This window comes from Epinephelus lanceolatus, chromosome 7, assembly GCF_041903045.1.
Source record: "Epinephelus lanceolatus isolate andai-2023 chromosome 7, ASM4190304v1, whole genome shotgun sequence".
NCBI lineage: Eukaryota > Metazoa > Chordata > Actinopteri > Perciformes > Serranidae > Epinephelus > Epinephelus lanceolatus.
In genome coordinates, this window is record NC_135740.1 from 9,810,858 (window position 1) to 9,824,719 (window position 13,862).

The window sequence follows — 13,862 nt, forward strand, 5'->3', positions numbered from 1 at the left end:
TTTAGTGGGCAATGGAGGAAAGCAGAGTGTTGAAACCTGTGTGTCTAAATCAAGTATGTCCACATCAGAGTCTTCTGGTATTTTCCCAAGAATTAAACTGAGCAGTTCAAACACATCAGTCATAATACCACTGAATGGATGCAATGTGTGTGCTCATATCTTGATGTATTTTGGAAGACTGTGTGAGGTGATCAACATTCACAGTAATCTGTCTTCCTCCATCATTTTAAGGATGTCAGAAATCAGATTCTAAACCAAAAAACAATTCAAATGTGATCATAAAATCAAAGATCATCAAAACAAAAAAAAACAAAAGTTGAAAAATGCCCAAATTTCACCTTAATAGTTTGGTCAGTTGACTGGTAAAATTAGTTGTTATTTTATTACACTTTTTGATAAATTATTGAAATCTGACCATGTGGCTTAAATGTGGTATATTAAAAGATACGGCAGTTGATACCATGCAGTCTATCTTTTAAAAAAGAATTTGAAAATCTACATCACAATTATTAGGGCATACAACTGTCTTTCATTTCCACCCACTTGGACTATTGCAACTCTCTTTACACTGGAATTAATCAGTCTTCTCTCTCCCGTTTACAAGTAGTACAAAACGCTGCAGCCAGACTTTTGACAGGTATCCAAAAGAGAGACCACATCACCCCTGTCCTAGCCTCTCTCCACTGGCTGCCAGTGCAGTACCGTATTGATTTTAAACTTCTTTTATTCACATACAAAGCCCTGAATGGAGTGGCCCCTTCCTACATGACAGAACTTTTAACCCCATGCTCCACCTCTAGACCCCTCAGGTCGGCTAACCTAGGGCTTTTAACTGTTCCACGCACTTATTTTAAATTTCTGGGGTAACCATGCCTTTGCAGTCGCAGCCCCCAGACTCTGGAACAGCATTCTCCCCTCTGTCAGACTTGCCCCCTCCATCGACTCTTTTAAATCAAGGCTAAAAACGTTCCTTTTTACTAAAGCTTTCGAGTCCTCCTGATGTTGCCTATGTGTTTATTTGTGCTTTGATCTATGTTGGTTGCTGTTTTTGTTCTGTTTATTATATTACTTGACTTGTATCTCTTTTATTCATTTTTAACTGTATAGCACTTTGGTCAACTTGGGTTGTTTTTAAATGTGCTTTATAAATAAATTTGACTTGACTTGACAACAACCTACAATCTGTTACGACCTAGTAATTTATCAATGGCAGAGCCTTCGATTGGGAGGATTATGCTAGCAAAATTAGCTAACTAATCAATATAGTTACTAGTTGATGATGAAGCTAGAAAAAAAATTGGCATTGTATATTTCTGCAAAGCAGGGATAGGTTACATTTGCATATTATCATGTAGCAGATACACTGAAACTTTACATAACAATGCTATAGTTAACATGTAGTTAGATTTAGGAGCAAAGTCCACTTGGTTATGGTTAGGAAAATATCATGTTTTGGCTTAAAACACCCATTTTAAGTGGAACAATACCAGCAGGAAATGCAGCTATGTCTCAGTACACACGAATGCATTCTGTGGCACTGTCCCTGCTGAAAAAACACCCACGTTTTTTGGTGGCTAAACACCGCTGGAAACACAGCGATGACTCGCTAAAAACAATGGGTCTTGTTGTTTGTTGATCTCAATCAGTGGTCTGCAGCATGGCAGGCATCTAGCCCAGGTGTCAAGGCATTCTACTCCACCTCCCATGATAAAGTCAGTTAACATACTACGTCACTTTAGAGACACTGATATGTACGAAATGTGCAAATGAAGCGCATTTGTGGTTTGCAGAAAATGCACAACGCCAACATTTTCTACTAGCACTTGGGCTGGCTTGCTTCCCTCTCACATTAGCAGAGGCACTCCTTGTTTCAGGGAAGCTGGGCAAGCCCTGAAATATGACCAGGATAATATGTCAAATAAGGCTGCACAATTAATCAAATAATAATTTCAATCAAAATTTTGGCTACCCACAATTAAAGGAACATAATCAATTGTAATACTGGTGTTTAAAATGTGTGCTCCCCAAGCAAGCACTTAATAAGCCATCATCAACCATTGTTTGGAAGTATTTTGGACTTAGAAGAGAACAAATCATGTGCAAAAAGTGTTTGAACCCCAGAATTAAAGGGTAGAAAATGTCTAACATCCTAACAGTTCATGTTAAACATGTCTGACAATGAAGTTTATTGAAAATATTGCTGAACTAGCAGTTGTGACTAGACACCTTGTCAGATAACAACCCTGCTGATATTCTTCTTATTTATATCACAGTTTCATGGATGTAAGATGCACTTTGTCAGGCTCACTGACCTCTATTCTATTCTGGCCTTGATTCTGTCCCCAAGTAGAGGACATTGTCTCCATAATTGCAAAGGATTGTGGCATACAAGCAGCCACTGGCCCAACTGTGATAAATAAGGAAATGGCCTTCCTGTCCCTTCAGACTCGATGGTGTCTGCTGGCTGTGCTGCTGCCACCACTTACAAATATGAAATGTTCCGACCCTCATCTGAGTTTCTTATTAACAATATGCAGCACTCACACACACACACACACACACACACACACACACACACACACACATACACTCAAAGGGCTCTCTGCTCTCCACCAGAATTAATTGGAGGAAGCTTGTTCACTTTTTGACATTGAGGTCCAATGAATCACACACACACAGGCTCGTATACACACACATTATGACGCTGTACAGTGCTAGGACTCAAACACAGACACAAATAAACCCTGATAGAAATGCCTTCTCCATTTCTGTCTGTCGCTTGTACTGTGACACACACACACACATTGGTAGAATAAGTGAGCACTACAAATATTGTGTCAGTGAAAAGGTTACTGTAATACATCCATGCGTATGCTAATTAGATACGAAGGACATTTATAATGCAGACAGCAAGGAGACAAATGAGAGAAAGCCTAGTCTCCAACGCTCTGTCTCACCGCTCTCTCTATAATATTCTCCGTCTGTCTCTCTCCCATCTCCCTCCCCTGCGTGTCCCCTACAGAACAGTCTGTTACTGTATTTACATATGTGTACTTTGTGCTTGGATGGACTGCACCATTGGTCAGCTCTTCTTTCCAAACTGCATGTAGAAATGCTCTGTGTGTGAGTGTGTGTGAGTGTGTGTGTGTGTGTGTGTGCGCGCACATTTTGTGAGTGAAACAACCCATTTTTTCCCCATTCCATTCACATGGAGCCTTCACTGGCTGGCACTACACAGTCAAAAAGACTGTACTGGTTTGACATTATATTGAGCATAATGCTGCTAAAAGCTCACTCTGGCCCACTGTCATATGAAAAGAACTGAGAAAATGAAGTGGGCCCCTTCTGTGTTTGTGTGTGTGTGTGTGTGTGTGCATGCATGCAACTGTCAGCGTACAAAAAAGTATTCACCAGTTTAGCTCTGGGAGGAACCATCTTGTTCATTCATATATTTTATCACCTGCAATTTTAATTAAGTATTAAAGGTGAGATTTAACATGTACTCAATAAACATTTTGTAGATGATATGATTCAGTCACCATTTTCACCATTATAGCTGGACTGATGATGAGCCATAACAATATATTGGCTGATATTAGCTAATTGCAGATATAGTGATATCAGTGTATACTGTATGTTAGACAATAAAAAATTTAAAAAACATAATATTGCTGAGACAATTTTGAAACAGTTATTTTGACACTGTTTGTCCAGCAAAGAAAATAATTAAATATTGTGGTCACATTAACTCATTTTCTTGCTTGTTCTTGTTCATAAAAAATTGCAGCATAATACATGCAGCAGACACAGAGTAATATTAGCATTAATTTGGCATAATCTGTGTGTACAGTATGATTCTCTGAGCTTTTTTTTACTGGGTCATATTCTCGGTGCATTCCTCACTACAAGCATTCCCGTTCACATTACACATGGTCATTTATTCTATTGTTAACTTAAAAATATAAATGAGCGTAGTGTTTTTAAAATGTATTTAACAGGGACAGTGCACAGCACCAGAGTTAGCTATAAGCTAATCTCTCAAGACAGATTCTGCAATTTACACTGTAGAATCTGTCGGCAGCCCTGTGTGAAAGACAACACCGGGGGGGGGACGGGGCACCCCAAAGCCCCTGCACTTCCACTAATCGAAAAACTACCGGCCAGTGCCTCCAGAGGTAAAGGAAGAAAAAAGTTTTGTTTTGTTTTTTACCAATGGATTTCCAGATTGGCTATAAGCTAATTTCATCTGTAGTCCTTGGGCAGGAAACAGAGAATAATTTCTCTGCTAAAAGACACAATTATAGACACTACATATACTAGTACATTTTTGACCGGTTACGCTTGTCTGTCTTAATTTTGGTACTCTTCAGTTTAGCAGTAGTGTTAGCCCTATGCTGTACCACATTAAGAACAAAACTAATAAGGTATTAATGCTACACTGGTTAGCTAGCCTTGGCTGCCCTGCAGTGCACATGGGTCAGGTGGGAGCTAGTTAGTGGCACTGTCAGAAAATAGGGGAAAATGCCTTGAGTAATTTTACAAGAGCCCAGTGTGACGTCTTCAAATGGAAAAACAGACCAGAATTCCAGAGCTATTCAATTTACTACCATCCACGACAAAGAAAAACATCAAAGTCCCACAGTGAAGATGCATTAAACCAGCAAATGTTTGTTTTTTTGATTATTTTTTGCTTTTAAAAAAGTCTAAGGTGATTATTTGATGATCAAAATAGTTGGCAATTAATTGTTTGTAAATCAAGTAATTGACTTAATAATGAACTGCTGCAGCTCTTCATGAGTGTAGCCTTAAAAGGCTGCACTACAAACTTAGAGTGCAGAGTTTGAGAGGCAGGGGATTACTTGAGGCAGGCAAGATCTAACAAAAAAAGATATATGTACCTAGCTGTATTATGGGAATTGTAGGATACAGCAATTTCTGTGCTTCACCCATACTGGGGACTACGAGTCTTGATATCTCAGCCTCTGCTGCAGTTATTCCTGACCATTCTTTTTTTCCGTCTGAGTTTTTCCATTCCCCCAACTTCATGTAAGTGCAGTACTGAATCTCTGGTGTACTTTTAATTATAGTTTTGGCATTTAGAAAGTACAGTAAGAAGACAAGTCACTTCAGAGGATATTCTAACTAGTAGACTTCCCCCATATTCCCACTAGTCTGGGTCACACAGAAACACATACATGGGTAATCAGCGCAAAGCCTAGCTCCAAACCTCATGGGGGGCTACCTTCCTCTTCTCTCTTTAATTTTCATCTGTCTCTTTACCTCTTCCTTCCTCCCCTCCCGTCTGTCTCACTGCCTTTCACCTCTGCCTTCCTCCCTTTAGCCCTCACTGCTCTCTCACTTTCCTCTTTCCTTCCTCTCCTTTTTTCCTTTGTCTCTCTCCAACTCTTTTTCTTTTACCTCTAACAAGCACAAACAGAGTTCTACAACTCCATGTTGAAGGATGTTTCCTCTGTCTCTGTGTCTCTTCTTTCCCCTCAGCTCAAACCCCCGCGCAACATTGCTATGTTTTGAGACAAAGACTTTTATTTCAAAACAAGATATTATTTATTTAAATTTTCCACATTTTAAATAGTATGTTATAATGTAATGGGCAATGCTTTGCTCAACTGAGCTGTCCATTTCTTAACATGAAGAAGAAATGGAATATTTTCAACACAAAGAATCCCTGCAGTTTATCTAAGGTTGGGCGAGTGTTTATCAAAAAACAATGCTTCCAGTGGCTTGTGCTGTGAAGCAGCTGCAGGAGGGCCTCTGCTGTAGACACTAAAGGGGAGGGGGTTAGTTTATTTGCAACTGCAAGTAGCAGCTGGTCCAAATGCACATTTGGACATTTTTTACACTCTGGTCAGCAGATCAGTGAACATGAGTAAGATAAGACTGATGATATGTGGGTCACAGAAAGAGAAGTGACGCTATTGAAACCAGAAAAATTTGAGGAAGTGCAAGTGATTCAGCTCTGGGAGTTGTATTGTAGCCAGCTGTTTTATGGCTGTGCACAGTCCATGGTGTTTCAACACAGTGTCACCAAGGTTTAAAGCAGTGGGGGCAATGCTCCTGAGCACATTTGGCCTTTCACCAACTTGACTAAAATACTTAACTCATACCAACAAATCCATGTCAAAGTTAGGTTTTGATGTTTTTTACTACTATATACTATGAACATGATTTCACTGTGCAGGTCAATTACAAACAGTCCACGGTCTGACAAAAATATTTCCACTAGTTTTATATAGACACAGTATCTATAAAATTTAGTCCTAAAACAAGTCATGAATTTCAGCTTTACTCAGACCGGCACAGTGTTGCATCAGCAGTCATCGTAGCGCTTAGCTTTAGTGGAGTTTGACATTTTCACATTGTAAGAAACACACACACACACACACACACACACACACACACACACAAAGATGACTCTACAGCAGTGGCTTGCAGGGAAGGGAAGTTCCTTCTGCAAACAGGGAAACGCCCTGTGTGTGTGTGTGTGTGTGTGTGTGTGCGCGCGCGTCTGAGTCTGTGTCTGGGCTAGTGTGTGTGTGTGAGAATGATGACTGCATGGTGAGTGAGAGGAGCATGCACAGTGTGTGCTTCATAGTGATGCAGACCTAAGAATGTCCAATAAAACAACTTCATAACTTCACGTTTGTTTGTAAAGTTTTACAGCTGAAACCACGACTGTGTCTCTGTTCATGAACGACAAGCCGCTCTTTGCTCTTAACTTCAAAAGAAACATACATCTGAATGTGCCCTCTTTAAATATGGGAAGAGTAAATAAACTATTGATAATTTAAGGTAAACCAAAAAACTCCAAGACATTCCTGGTAAGTTGTTTAGTCACTATTTCTAAGAAGGCAAAACTCTCACATTGTCCTGAATTCTTCGTCCTGGGGCCACAAACTACTGCAGGCATAATACCATGTGACTACTACTGAACACAATGCATCCTTTAATACTAATGTGCATGTGTGAGAGTTATGCATCTGTTGGACACTAATGATTTTGCCTTGTGTGCACATGTTTAGGACACCAACAAAAGAAAACAAAGAAGTAAACATAAAGTGAAATCTGTCCATGAAAAAAGGGTTCAAAGAAAAATCAAAAGACAGGCAGGAGAAGAGAGGAGAAGGCGAGCTGAATTAGAGATAGTGAAGAGGGAAATGCTTTTATACAGCAGGAACCTGGATCCAGTTCTAGTTCTTGTCGTCCAAATCTCCCTACTACCATGACACTGCCAAAAACTAGACAGGTGGAATTTGCAAGGCTGAATGTCATGGAAAGGTCAAACACAGGTTTCGTTACTGATACATACTAAAGTACACAAATAACCAGAACAAAACCGTACTATATCCTCTCAACTTTGGGTCTTGCCTTTCGCTTTCGGCCCTCGCTACACTCTCCGCATTCGCAATTCTCTTTTTCAACATTGACTCAACATATACAACAGTGATGGCCCTCTGATGTCTCATTTTTTGTGCAAAAATTAGTCTACATGGTGGCTTTTTAATCTGTTATTGCTCTTATTTCTCCAATCATATCAGTTCTTAAGATGTGGTGGAAACGTAATAAATAGGCCCGTTTCCACCGCAGGAACTTCGGGGTAATTTTACGGGGCCGGGGCCGTTGGTGCGTGTCTCCACCACAGGAACCACCCCAGAAAGACAGAGTTCCGGAACTTTTACAGGGGCTAAACAAGTCCCTGCCTCGGGGTAGGTACTCAGAACGGCCCCAAAAGACTCCTGGCTGGGGCTTGGGGATTACTTGGTGCTGATTGGATATACTCAAGGAGGGATGTGACGACAACAGAAAGCAACAAAATAGCCGGCATTTTTAAAACTCAGCAGACGAGGGTTAGCTCGTTCATATAGCTTCCGCCGCCATCTAAAAAAACCTCACTAAATGGCCCGTGAAAAAAATATTTTTTCCAGCGGATATCTTAGTTACAACATGAGTGAGCTAGCAAAGCAGTTTTGTGTTGATATGTGTAGTATTTATTCAGTTATGGGAAGTCACGATGTCTAGAAAGCATCAGCTAACAGCAGCAGCAAAGCTAACATCAGGACGTCATCTGTTAAAAGCCTCCCGTTGTCGGATACGACATGAAACTACTCCAGTTAGCTCAATCATGTTGTAACTAAGACATCCGCTGGAAAAAATATTTTTTTCACAGGCCATTTAGTGAGTTATTACAGACACCGCTATCGGCTAACGGCGTCCCTACGTCGCCCCGGTCAAAATGGTCACGCAACGATTACGTCACATCCAGAGCCCGTAACTTTACAGGAACCTTCCTCGTATGCCGCTCTCTCAGTGGAGACACGGCGGTTGAGAGAGCCGAGCGAGAGGACGTTCCTGTAGTAGTTCCTGCCCCCCAAATAGTACCAGGAACTTCTTCAGTGGAAACCGGCCTAATGAATGCAGTGAAGATTCTTTGAGTTCCTGACTTTTTAGTTCCTGAGGCAATTTCGCTGAAAAGGCCTGATTGTTTTCTTCAGCCCTTCTCTACTCTCCATCTGACTCTCTATTACTTCTAATTGTGCCTGTCTCAGCATGTCAGAAAATCCTGTCTGCTGACCAGGAGGCCGTTCTGCTGAATTAAAATGAAAATGAGGCTAATGGGGCTCACTTTCCCCCAGTCAGTTTGGTTGACATGATATCTGACTACTATCTGGCAATTAGTGGATCAAAACATGAGTCATGGTAAAATGTAGCAATCAGTACAATCAACTCCTGACACTAGACATAGGTCAACTATAAGGCTTCAATTTAGAGCAGAACTAATTGGCAACATAACCTAAGTTGAACTACAAACCATTTCACCAAACAACAGACAGTGGATCAGTGTGGTTTACAGTAGGGACTACAACAAACTGCACATTACTGTGCATATATAAACATCTTGCGCCATCTCCCTCCGCCTCTTCTCCCTATAACTCTGTTTTTCAAAGTCCCAGTGGGTTTTTTTGAATGGTCCTCATACTGTCATACCTGCCCGGCTGTCTGTCCTTACTTAGTTTTGATCTTCCATAGACCACCTGCCTGCTTGTTTTTTAATTCCTTAACATAAAATACACTGAGAACAGCATTTTCCAACACACATTTGCCACAGTGTTCGCATCATTTCTTCCTACCTGGACATGTTGCCTATGATTTTCCAGTTGTGTGGTTTGACATGCTGCCTGCCCCACCAGGTTTGTTTGCCTGACTTGAATGACCTTACCAAACCTTGCCTGCTGCTAACTGTAAGACTAATTCTACATTAACAGATTCTGCATATACTGTATATGCAGAATCTGTAGGCAGAACAAGATTTTTGTACTGGAGGTGTTCTGGTTTCCATTTGTAGTCCGTCTGTAGTCCGAGTGGTATTGATAATGGATGTAAAAAGAAAATGAATGCAGCACTGGGACCCCTTTCATTTTTTATGAAAGTTGCTCAGTGGTACATTTTCCGAATCGTTGGGCTGATAGAACAAGCCCTTTCAATGGCCGAGCAGCTAACTTCCGGTTTAGCCCTGTGCTAACTTTATTAAGGAATCATTTATCTGCATGTATATGCATGGTCGATATGGAAAAAAAATCTGCAAGCTATCTCTGGATTAACTTACTCTGCCACAGTGCACTGACTGCACTCGTCTGACAAAGTGTTTTTTTTTTTTTTTTCACTGAGGCTAGCATTGCAATGAGACGCGGGTGCTGCATATGTGAGCAGCATGACGAGGCGCTGAGAGTCTATTCTGCATACAGTGCTGCATGTAAAGCATTTTTTGTCCATTTGCCAAGAGTTTAAAAAATGTTTTGGGTAAAATGCTGCAGTCATCACTCTCACTTTTTATTCAGCTATCCAATCATACTGCTGGAGGGGTGGGATAAATACCACATAGACCAACTCTCACATCATGTACAAGTTCCAAACAACAACAATAGAGGAGAGGATTAATGACGGAGGAGTAAATACTGCTGGTCACAGAGACTGGTGTGTCTGTCCCATCTCCCTACATGCTTAAGCCTTCCCTTTAACAAGAGCAAGGGCCAGAGCAAGTCCTCCATTTTGTGCCAACAATCTTATTTCTGCCAATATTCCAAATCATGGCCACCAGATGCAACCAAAGTGTCTCAAATGAAAAAATGCTGCGTCCCCAAAGCACTCTGGCGTACCCAGCTTGGTGTTTTCAGAAGAGTGTCTGGCGTTTCAATCTGGGAAAAAACCCTTTGGCTGACACATGGCCTTATGAAAGGAAGACCAGCGATTGTCTGACCAAAGAGAGTTTGGTCAGATAAGAGCACATTTACTAACTGACCAGAAGGTGTCAGCCCCAGAGATCAGCCAAAATGACCAGCGCACAAAAGCGGAAGTCTTAGCATGGAAATGTACTGGAAATATTGGTTCCAGATTGGTAAGACTGTAAATCAACTTTAGACCTCTGTAAAACTGCTTTCCCCAAAAAACAGTTATTTCTCTGTTTTGGAATTTGGGTCCTGCTTTCTGTTGCCAGCATTTACACATGGGTAAAAAAAAAAGTATAAATACAATTCAAAAGCATTTCACTGCACTACAAAGTAAGCTGTAACTGCACAAATGTGTATTTTATGTGAGTGTGCATTTAGCAGAAGAGACATGGTGACAGTGGTCGCAGCATCTTCAGATTCTTCACACAATGCTGTTTCTTTGGGACTTGTAGTCTTTTGACCATCTAGGGACAGTGTAGATCAATTTTCTGTTAAGATGCTGCTCTGCCCAGTTCCTTTCTGGCTAAACACATGCATTCTGGACATAATACACAGTTTCTGTTATCATGTCGTAATTGTGACACACTGTGGGAATTGTGACTGAGTTTCCTCTGTAGTACGCTATTACCTCATAACTGACTCAGTATTAAAAGGGGTACTACATAGGTTTACACTCTGAATTAAAATTTTGGTGTCTGTGTCTGTTCATGTTACATTTATATACTTATATTTATATATACTTTTTAACGTATATAAAAAAAAGTAAAGGGACAATGCACAATTAAAACTAATTGAGTTAGCTGAGTTAGCTAGCAGCTAATTCGCATCCGTTGTCCCTGGGCAGACAGACAATAAAACAAAACAAAACAGCAAAAACACTACATAAAGCAAAATGATACATAAAAGTCTATCAGTGTGAGATAATAAATAGAATCGGTATGATAACTATGGTAAGATTACTTAATCCTAAAGGCCCGAACATACTCGGGCGGAACGTACACGGAACGGACTCTGCGGAGGTCCGCGCGGACTCAAAGCGGACGTCCGCAAGTCCTGTGCGCGCAAAGCTCAGATTTTATAACCATGCAGACTCCACTCCGTGCACCAGTGACTGTTTGGCGTGTATTTTTCATATCGCGGGGATTTTTCACGGACATTTTTGCAGGAAACTACAACGCGGATGTGCGCTCGACCATGAAAGCCCGAATGACTGTGGACATTCCTCGCAGAGTCCGTTCCGCATACGTTTGGCCCGAGTATGTTCGGGCCTTAAGAATGTAATGTAATCAGAATGCAACACACATAAATAAACACAGGAAAAGACCAGGTGCTTTGTCAGCATCTTCTGCACTCACGTAAATCCACAACAAAGTGTTTTCTTAAGGGGCTGTGTGTGTATGTGTGTTTGTGTGTGTGGAGGTGTGTGCGTGTTTGTGTGTGTTGAGGTGTGTGCGTATGTGTGTACAGCAAGTCATTGTTCTAAAGGTCCTATTCCTGTTGTGGTTTCCCATGATGGGACTCACTGGCTGAAAACACAGTCACACACACACACACACACACACACCAGACTGGCCCACACTAAATGATTTGTCAGATCTTAAGAAATAATGAAAATGTTAGAGATCCCACACATTACAACCTGCACTAATACACCTAACAGATTTCTCCTTCAGTTTTGTGGAGAGCAACCATCTGGCCTAAAGAGTACAACACTCACTAACAGATTCTATTTATAAACAACCAGAGTCCAGACTCTCAAATCTGGAAATCTCGCAGATCTCTAGTAATCAAACGTGACTTCAGAGTAAACAAACATGGCAGACGACAGGCAGGAAGTACTAGCTGTTGGCTTTTGCACTACTTTTTTCAGAAAATTCAAGAAGAAAATTTTAAAAATATGGATTATGTCATGGAGACAGCGTGAACATGAACTGTACATGTTACAGCGTGAACTCAAAGTGAGTAAATTCTGAGTTGAATCCCATTTGATGTTCCATTCAAACACTATGAGACCCAGGGGACAGTCGGCAAATGAACATGCTGAATATTTGAAATTAAGTGCAGCTATGTTGGACTTTCGGGCAGATCCAGTGATGTAACAAACACTTTTAACATACCTCACACCACAAAAAATCTGATGATGATCTTTAGGACCATTAAAAGTTGGGGCTTTGCTGACAATTGTTGGCCTTGGGGGGATCGGGCCCAAAATATGCCTGATTCTCATGTAGTATGTACTTTGCATTAGCATGTGTCAATATGCTGGCATGCAGAAACAGATCTGCATTGTCCACATTAAGGTCCATTTAATTCATTCGTCATTTCATTTACTCATTAACAAAGTGAAAATACTCTCAGATATAACACCTTTTCAGATAGGGCGTAGTCTATATTGTGTAATTTTGATATGAAAAACATCAGAATCATTGTTAAGTCTCCCTCGATAAGAGTGGTCCCTATTCCTCCATATTAGAGGGTTTTCCCTTGTTAAAACATTCATGAGTGTGACTCATTGGATGAAATTTGTGATTTTCTCCCCGTGTCTAAAAGCACCCTGTGTAAAAGCCGACACAGGCCTCACTGTCCTGTGCATCTCTTGCAACATTTCCTCTTTCAGGAAATCAAGTGGCAATCAAGGCACACACCCACCTTCTGTCTCATACACATTCACACACACACACTTGTAAGAACCATCCATGGACCTCATTCATTCTTTAAACCCTAAACTTTTAACCTCTACTCTAATTCATACTCTAACCTTTTAAGCTATATAACACATTTTTGGGAGACTACGTTAAAGCTACTTTTTCTAAAGCCGTTTACTCAGCCATCTCACTGTAGTAGTTATTATTGACATTAATGCCATAGTGATTATCTACAAAGCAATGCATGCCTTATGTGACCTGGGTCTGGCCTGAATTTGCATCTTTGTGTCTTGTGCTGCAGAGAAAGTAACAATCCCCCTTATACAACTTTATTCCTCTAATAACTAATAACTAATTTTTATGACAGCAATTTGACATCATCCTCTGTTTTAAGTATGCTTATTTTTCTTCTCTTTGCCATATGGCAGGTAGGGGGGTGTATCTTGCTAAGGCAGTCCCACAGTTATGATGTTTTAACTCTCTGATTATACTACAAACAACTCTCACCTCTGACCTGACACAAATTGTAACACAAATCTGAAACTGAGCACTCTCAAAGGATCTGAGCTCTCATCATTGGCTCAGCTCGGATCTTGTTTTTTGATGCTCAGAACTGAAAATGTTCCATACAGGTATAGTAACACGCAGTTTGTGGTATTGCAGATGCACGCAGACATCATTTGCACTAAGGGCACAACCATCTGCACAGACCCAAATAAAACTAAACACCTCCTGTAACCACAAACCACTCCTACACACAAACACCAACAGATACTGCGATAAGGAAGTGAGCCCCACCCTGGGCCTTTAAAAGATGCTGCAGATGCTGTCGATGCTGGTGTGTGTGTGTGTGTGTGTGTGTGTGTGTGTGTGTGTGTGTGTGTAACAGCTACAGGATATTTCAATCAGCTGAGAATTTCTTCTTTTTCCTTTTAACTAACTGGAAGTAGCTTAAGTACGTTTTACCAGAAAT

General features: G+C 40.8%; 1 protein-coding gene across 2 annotated transcripts in view; it reads right to left on the reverse strand.

Moving 5' to 3' along the window:
• Positions 1-13,862, reverse strand: part of LOC117260888 (mitogen-activated protein kinase kinase kinase kinase 4) — an 86,322-nt gene that overhangs the window by 70,982 nt on the left and 1,478 nt on the right. The gene's annotated exons all lie outside the window — the stretch shown is intronic.